Below are 9,120 nucleotides of genomic sequence, written 5' to 3' on the forward strand. Positions count from 1 at the left end.
GGCCGCTACACAGCATAGCTTTTTAGATATGATGTTTTTACACTTAACTACTTTCTACTGTCCAGGGATGTAAACTGCTGAGGGCCCTAAAACCAGACACTTTTTATTGTTGTTGTACTGAAACATGTAATAAATCTCTACTAGGGGGAAAATGCAGGTTTTAACTAATTAAACAACACAGAATGTAATCTACATGCTCAGTCTCTGTGTGTTCATGTGAACCGAACTCACAGCTAAAACATGTAAAGAAAATAATCCAATGTTATTTGTTGACTAAACTTCACTGCAAATGACACTTACAATACACTAATATTACAGTTACCATGACAGCCTTTATAATAGAACACTCGTTACCATGACAGCCTTTATAATAGAACGCCTGTTACCATGACAGCCTTTATAATAGAACGCTTGTTACCACGACAGCCTTTATAATAGAACGCTTGTTACCACGACAGCCTTTATAATAGAACGCTTGTTACCATGACAGCCTTTATAATAGAACGCTCGTTACCATGACAGCCTTTATAATAGAACGCTCGTTACCATGACAGCCTTTATAATAGAACGCTCGTTACCATGACAGCCTTTATAATAGAACGCTCGTTACCATGACAGCCTTTATAATAGAACGCTCGTTACCATGACAGCCTTTATAATAGAACGCTCGTTACCATGACAGCCTTTATAATAGAACGCTCGTTACCATGACAGCCTTTATAATAGAACGCTCGTTACCATGACAGCCTTTATAATAGAACGCTTGTTACCATGACAGCCTTTATAATAGAACGCTTGTTACCATGACAGCCTTTATAATAGAACGCTTGTTACCATGACAGCCTTTATAATAGAACGCTCGTTACCATGACAGCCTTTATAATAGAACGCCTGTTACCATGACAGCCTTTATAATAGAATGCTCGTTACTGTAGTAGGATGTCCCTCGCGGGTATCCGTAGCTATGACCAGCGTGGGTTAGGGGAATAAAACAGGCTGCAGCTAGAACCTTATTTTAGATCACATGGTCTCAGAAGTCGGTTTTTTAAAACTCACATAAACGTGAAGGACGAACCAAGTAAATCATACATTCAGGCTGTTTCAAAGCAGGGAGGGCACAGTGTTGGAGATAAAACAGGCTGCAGATCATTATGTTGCTAGCTAACGAGCAAGGACTAATAAAGTTACTGCTAAGCAACATGTTGCAAGAGGAAGAAGCTGGCGTGATTTCAGGGGTTTGCGACTCCATGTTCAACGGGCGTAAACACGGACAGGCCGCTGGCTAGAGCTGGCGGATTTCACATTAGTCCCCCGGAGAATTGTGTTTGTATGGACGTGTTAAAGTAGAAATAGAATGAAACTAACAGTCATTCTATTGTCGCTCTATTATAGTGGCCACTATAGACGTCGATCAGGTACACAATGTGTAAGGATAATAATGTGTAAGGATAATAATGTGAGCAAAAATAACATTCACTGAGTAAAAAAATATATATAAAAATATATAATCCCCCTTCAACACTACAAAAACAATATCTTTGGGCTACACTGCACATTATCACACTGCACATTATCACACTGCACATTATCACACCGCACATTATCACACCGCACATTATCACACTGCACATTATCACATTATTACACTGCACATTACTACATTATCACACTGCACATTATTACACTGCACATTATCACACCGCACATCATTACATTATTACACTGCACATTATTACACTGCACATTATCACATTATTACACTGCACATTATCACACTGCACATTATTACACTGCACATTATCACACCGCACATTATTACACTGCACATTATTACATTATTACATTGCGCATTATTACATTATTACACTGCACATTATCACACTGCACATTATTACATTATTACACTGCACATTATTACATTATTACACTGCACATTATTACATATTACACTGCACATTATTACACTGCACATTATTACATTATTACACTGCACATTATTACATTATCACACTCATTATCTCACTGCACATTATTACACTGCACAGCACATTATTACACTGCGCATTATTACACTGCACAGCACATTATTACACTGCACATTATTACACTGCACATTATTACACTGCACATTATTACATTATTACACTGCACATTATTACATTATTACACTGCACATTATCACACTGCACATTATCACATTATTACACTGCACATTATTACATTATTACACTGCACATTATCACACTGCACATTATCACACGGCACATTATCACACGGCACATTATCACACGGCACATTATCACACCGCACATTATTACGCCGCACATTATCACGCCGCACATTATCACGCCGCACATTATCACGCCGCACATTATCACACTGCACATTATTACACTGCACATTATCACACTGCACATTATCACACTGCACATTATCACACTGCACATTATCACACTGCACATTATCACACTGCACATTATCACACTGCACATTATTACATTATCACACTGCACATTATTACAAAGCACATTATCACACCGCAGATGTTGTAACGTTAACTAGCTAACGTCAGCTCATCTGATGTTGTAACGTTAACTAGCTAACGTCAGCTCATCTGATGTTGTAACGTTAACTAGCTAACGTTAGCTCATCTGATGTAATGTTAACTAGCTAACGTTAGCTCATCTGATGTTGTAACGTTAACTAGCTAACGTTAGCTCATCTGATGCTGTAACGTTAACTAGCTAACGTTAACTCATCTGATGTTGTAACGTTAGCTAGTTAACGTTAGCTCATCTGATGTAACGTTAACTAGCTAACGTTAGCTCATCTGATGTTGTAACGTTAACTAGCTAACGTTAGCTCATCTGATGTAACGTTAACTAGCTAACGTTAGCTCATCTGATGTTGTAACGTTAACTAGCTAACGTTAGCTCATCTGATGTAACGTTAACTAGCTAACGTTAGCTCATCTGATGTTGTAACGTTAACTAGCTAACGTTAGCTCATCTGATGTTGTAATGTTAACTAGCTAACGTTAGCTCATCTGATGTAATGTTAACTAGCTAACGTTAGCTCATCTGATGTTGTAATGTTAACTAGCTAAAGTTAGCTCATCTGATGTTGTAATGTTAACTAGCTAACGTTAGCTCATCTGATGTTGTAACGTTAACTAGCTAACGTCAGCTCATCTGATGCTGTAACGTTAACTAGCTAACGTTAGCTCATCTGATGCTGTAACGTTAACTAGCTAACGTTAGCTCATCTGATGTTGTAACATTAACTAGCTAATTTTCACACCATGAACTCAATTATTTGATCAGATAAGTTGGCTAATGTTGCTCAACATTTCTCTGGCTAGCTAACAGAGAATTCGATCCAGCTAGCGAGATACTTAACAATGCTAATACTTGTTCCACCACACTTTCTCCCTCACCTCAATACTTTCCCTAACCCCTAACCCCTACCCCCAACCCCTACCCCTAACCCCTTACCCCTACCCCCTAACCCCTTACCCCTACCCCCTAACCCCCTACCCCCAACCCCTACCCCCTAACCCTTAACCCTACCCCCTAACCCTACCCCTAACCCCTACCCCTTCCCTTTCTCCCTAACCCTAACCCCTACCCCTAACTCCTACCCCTAAACCCCTAACCCCTACCCTAACCCCAACCCCTTACCCCCTAACCCCTAACCTCTACCCCTAATCCCTAACCCCTACCCCCAACCCCTAACCCCTACCCCCTAACCCCTACCCCTAACCCCTCCCCCTAACCCCTTCCCTTTCTCCCTCCCCCTAACCCCTACCCCCTAACCCCTTCCCCTCCCCCTCCCCCTAACCCCTACCCCTTCCCTTTCTCCCTAACCCCCAACCCCTACCCCTAACCCTTAACCCTACCCCTAACCCTACCCCTATCCCTACCCCTAACCCCTACCCCTACCCCTAACCCCTCCCCCCTAACCCCTACCCCTTACCCCTAACCCCTCCCCTTAACCCCTAACCCCTCCCCCTAACCCCTTCCCTTTCTCCCTCCCCCTAACCCCCAACCCCTTACCCCTAACCCCTCCCCCTTAACCCCTAACCCCTCCCCCTTACCCCTAACCCTCCCCCTAACCCCTTCCTCTCCCTCCCCTAACCCTAACCCTCCCCCTCCCCCTAACCCCTCCCCTAACCCCTTACCCCTAACCCCTCCCCCCAACCCCTAACCCCTTCCCTTTCTCCCTCCCCCAACCCCTTACACCCCTCCCCCTAACCCCTAACCCCTCCCCCTAACCCCTAACCCTCCCCTAACCCCTAACCCCAACCCTTACCCCTAACCCCTCCCCCTTAACCCCTAACCCTCCCCCTAACCCCTCCCCCTTACCCCTAACCCCTCCCCCTAACCCCTAACCCCTTCCCTTTCTCCCTCCCCTAACCCCTAACCCCTCCCCCTAACCCCTAACCCCTAACCCCTCCCCTTAACCCCTAACCCCTCCCCTAACCCCTTCCCTAACCCTCCCCTTAACCCCTAACCCCTAACCCTCCCCCCTAACCCCTAACCCCTTCCCTTTCTCCCTCCCCCCAACCCCTTACCCCTAACCCCTCCCCCTAACCCCTAACCCCTAACCCTAACCCCTAACCCCTAACCCCTTCCCTTTCTCCCTCCCCCCAACCCCTTACCCCTAACCCCTAACCCCTAACCCTCCCCCTAACCCCTAACCCCTCCCCTAACCCCTAACCCCTCCCCCTAACCCCTTACCTCTACCCCTACCTCTACCCCTAACCCCTAACCCCTTCCCTTTCTCCCTCCCCCTAACCCCTTACCCCTAACCCCTAACCCCTAACCCCTTCCCTTTCTCCCTCCCCCCAACCCCTAACCCCTTCCCCTCCCCCCTCCCCCCTAACCCCTACCCCTAACCCCCTCCCCCAACCCCTAACCCCTAACCCCTACCCCCCTAGTTCTACATGTCTGTCCTTTCTTACCAGACCCATGTCATGTGACCTAGCTAGTGTTAGATAATGTTTGACTACTCCGTAGCAGAACCGGTTATGCTAACAGAACATTAGCTAGTGTTAGATAATGTTTGACTACTCCGTAGCAGAACCTGTTATGCTAACTGAACATTAGCTAGAAAGCACTTTTAGACTGTATGTGTTGGGACCTGTAGGAATTACTACAATAATACATTCCTCTATGAAAGCTTAAGACATGTCTGACCTGTTGTTGAGAGTCCATTAGTGGGACAGGACATGGACTATGTCAATCCTCAGTTTATATGCATCCCACTACCCCTTTCTGTCCAATCCTCAGTTTATATGCATCCCACTACCCCTTTCTGTCCAATCCTCAGTTTATATGCATCCCACTAACCCTTTCTGTCCAATCCTCAGTTTATATGCATCCCACTACCCCTTTCTGTCCAATCCTCAGTTTATATGCATCCCACTAACCCTTTCTGTCCAATCCTCAGTTTATATGCATCCCACTACCCCTTTCTGTCCAATCCTCAGTTTATATGCATCCCACTAACCCTTTCTGTCCAATCCTCAGTTTATATGCATCCCACTAACCCTTTCTGTCCAATCCTCAGTTTATATGCATCCCACTACCCCTTTCTGTCCAATCCTCAGTTTATATGCATCCCACTAACCCTTTCTGTCCAATCCTCAGTTTATATGCATCCCACTACCCCTTTCTGTCCAATCCTCAGTTTATATGCATCCCACTAACCCTTTCTGTCCAATCCTCAGTTTATATGCATCCCACTAACCCTTTCTGTCCAATCCTCAGTTTATATGCATCCCACTAACCCTTTCTGTCCAATCCTCAGTTTATATGCATCCCACTAACCCTTTCTGTCCAATCCTCACGTTTATATGGACTACTAACCCTTTCTGTCCAATCCTCAGTTTATATGCATCCCACCAACCCTTTCTGTCCAATCCTCAATTTATATGCATCCCACTAACCCTTTCTGTCCAATCCTCAGTTTATATGCATCCCACTAACCCTTTCTGTCCAATCCTCAGTTTATATGCATCCCACTAACCCTTTCTGTCCAATCCTCACAGTTTATATGCACCTACTAACCCTTTCTGTCCAATCCTCAGTTTATATGCATCCCACTAACCCTTTCTGTCCAATCCTCAGTTTATATGCATCCCACCAACCCTTTCTGTCCAATCCTCAGTTTATATGCATCCCACTAACCCTTTCTGTCCAATCCTCAGTTTATATGCATCCCACTAACCCTTTCTGTCCAATCCTCAGTTTATATGCATCCCACTAACCCTTTCTGTCCAATCCTCAGTTTATATGCATCCCACTAACCCTTTCTGTCCAATCCTCAGTTTATATGCATCCCACTAACCCTTTCTGTCCAATCCTCAGTTTATATGCATCCCACTATCCCTTTCTGTCCAATCCCCAGTTTATATGCATCCCACTAACCCTTTCTGTCCAATCCTCAGTTTATATGACTAACCCTTTCTGTCCAATCCTCAGTTTATATGCATCCCACTAACCCTTTCTGTCCAATCCTCAGTTTATATCCATCCCACTAACCCTTTCTGTCCAATCCTCAGTTTATATGCTTCCTACTAACCCTTTCTGTCCAATCCTCAGTTTATATGCATCCCACTAACCCTTTCTGTCCAATCCTCAGTTTATATGCATCCCACTAACCCTTTCTGTCCAATCCTCAGTTTATATGCATCCCACTAACCCTTTCTGTCCAATCCTCAGTTTATATGCATCCCACTAACCATTTCTGTCCAATCCTCACAGTTTATATGGACTACTAACCCTTTCTGTCCAATCCTCAGTTTATATGCATCCCACCAACCCTTTCTGTCCAATCCTCAATTTATATGCATCCCACTAACCCTTTCTGTCCAATCCTCAGTTTATATGCATCCCACTAACCCTTTCTGTCCAATCCTCAGTTTATATGCATCCCACTAACCCTTTCTGTCCAATCCTCACAGTTTATATGGACTACTAACCCTTTCTGTCCAATCCTCAGTTTATATGCTTCCCACTAACCCTTTCTGTCCAATCCTCAGTTTATATGCATCCCACTAACCCTTTCTGTCCAATCCTCAGTTTATATGCATCCCACTAACCCTTTCTGTCCAATCCTCAGTTTATATGCATCCCACTAACCCTTTCTGTCCAATCCTCAGTTTATATGCATCCCACTATCCCTTTCTGTCCAATCCCCAGTTTATATGCATCCCACTAACCCTTTCTGTCCAATCCTCAGTTTATATGACTAACCCTTTCTGTCCAATCCTCAGTTTATATGCATCCCACTAACCCTTTCTGTCCAATCCTCAGTTTATATGCATCCCACTAACCCTTTCTGTCCAATCCTCAGTTTATATGCATCCCACTAACCCTTTCTGTCCAATCCTCAGTTTATATGCATCCCACTAACCCTTTCTGTCCAATCCTCAGTTTATATGCATCCCACTAACCCTTTCTGTCCAATCCTCAGTTTATATGCATCCCACTAACCCTTTCTGTCCAATCCTCAGTTTATATGCATCCCACTAACCCTTTCTGTCCAATCCTCAGTTTATATGCATCCCACTAACCCTTTCTGTCCAATCCTCAGTTTATATCCATCCCACCAACCCTTTCTGTCCAATCCTCAGTTTATATGCATCCCACTAACCCTTTCTGTCCAATCCTCAGTTTATATGCATCCCACTAACCCTTTCTGTCCAATCCTCAGTTTATATGCATCCCACTAACCCTTTCTGTCCAATCCTCAGTTTATATGCATCCCACCAACCCTTTCTGTCCAATCCTCAGTTTATATGCATCCCACCAACCCTTTCTGTCCAATCCTCAGTTTATATGACTAACCCTTTCTGTCCAATCCTCAGTTTATATGCATCCCACTAACCCTTTCTGTCCAATCCTCAGTTTATATGCTTCCTACTAACCCTTTCTGTCCAATCCTCAGTTTATATGCATCCCACTAACCCTTTCTGTCCAATCCTCAGTTTATATGCATCCCACTAACCCTTTCTGTCCAATCCTCAGTTTATATGACTAACCCTTTCTGTCCAATCCTCAGTTTATATGCATCCCACTAACCCTTTCTGTCCAATCCTCAGTTTATATCCATCCCACTAACCCTTTCTGTCCAATCCTCAGTTTATATGCTTCCTACTAACCCTTTCTGTCCAATCCTCAGTTTATATGCATCCCACTAACCCTTTCTGTCCAATCCTCAATCCTTACATGTTATGGCTCTACAGGAAGCTAATAAAGAGGGTAACAGGATAACAAACATTTTACTTTCTTCAGAGAATCTCTCCTCTCCTGTCCTCACCCCTCTCCTCACCCCTCTCCTCTCGTCCTCACCCCTCTCCTCCTGACCTCACCCCTCTCCTCCTGACCTCACCCCTCTCCTCCTGTCCTCACCCCTCTCCTCACCCCTCTCCTCTCCTCCTGACCTCACCCCTCTCCTCCTGTCCTCACCCCTCTCCTCACCCCTCTCCTCCTGACCTCACCCCTCTCCTCACCCCTCTCCTCTCCTCACCCCTCTCCTCTCCTCCTGTCCTCACCCCTCCCTCTCCTCTCCTCACCCCTCTCCTCCTGTCCTCACCCCTCTCCTCCTGTCCTCACCCCTCTCCTCTCCTCACCCCTCTCCTCTCCTCCTGTCCTCACCCCTCTCCTCACCCCTCTCCTCCTGTCCTCACCCCTCTCCTCCTGACCTCACCCCTCTCCTCCTGTCCTCACCCCTCTCCTCCTGTCCTCACCCCCTCTCCTCCTGTCCTCACCCCTGTCCTCACCCCTCTCCTCCTGTCCTCACCCCTCCTCTCCTCCTGTCCTCACCCCTCTCCTCCTCTCCTCTCCTCCTGACCTCACCCCCCTCTCCTCTCCTCCTGACCTCACCCCTCTCCTCTCCTCCTGACCTCACCCCTCTCCTCTCCTCCTGACCTCACCCCTCTCCTCTCCTCCTGACCTCACCCCTCTCCTCACCCCTCTCCTCTCCTCCTCAACCCCTCTTTCATCTAATCCCCAGATGTCCGTCTGTCTCCCCTTTTATCAACACATCGCTCTCCTCCCCTCTCCTCTTGACCTCACCCCTCTCCTCCTGTCCTCACCCCTCTCCTCTCCTCTC

This window comes from Salmo salar, chromosome ssa16 (assembly GCF_905237065.1).
Source record: "Salmo salar chromosome ssa16, Ssal_v3.1, whole genome shotgun sequence".
NCBI lineage: Eukaryota > Metazoa > Chordata > Actinopteri > Salmoniformes > Salmonidae > Salmo > Salmo salar.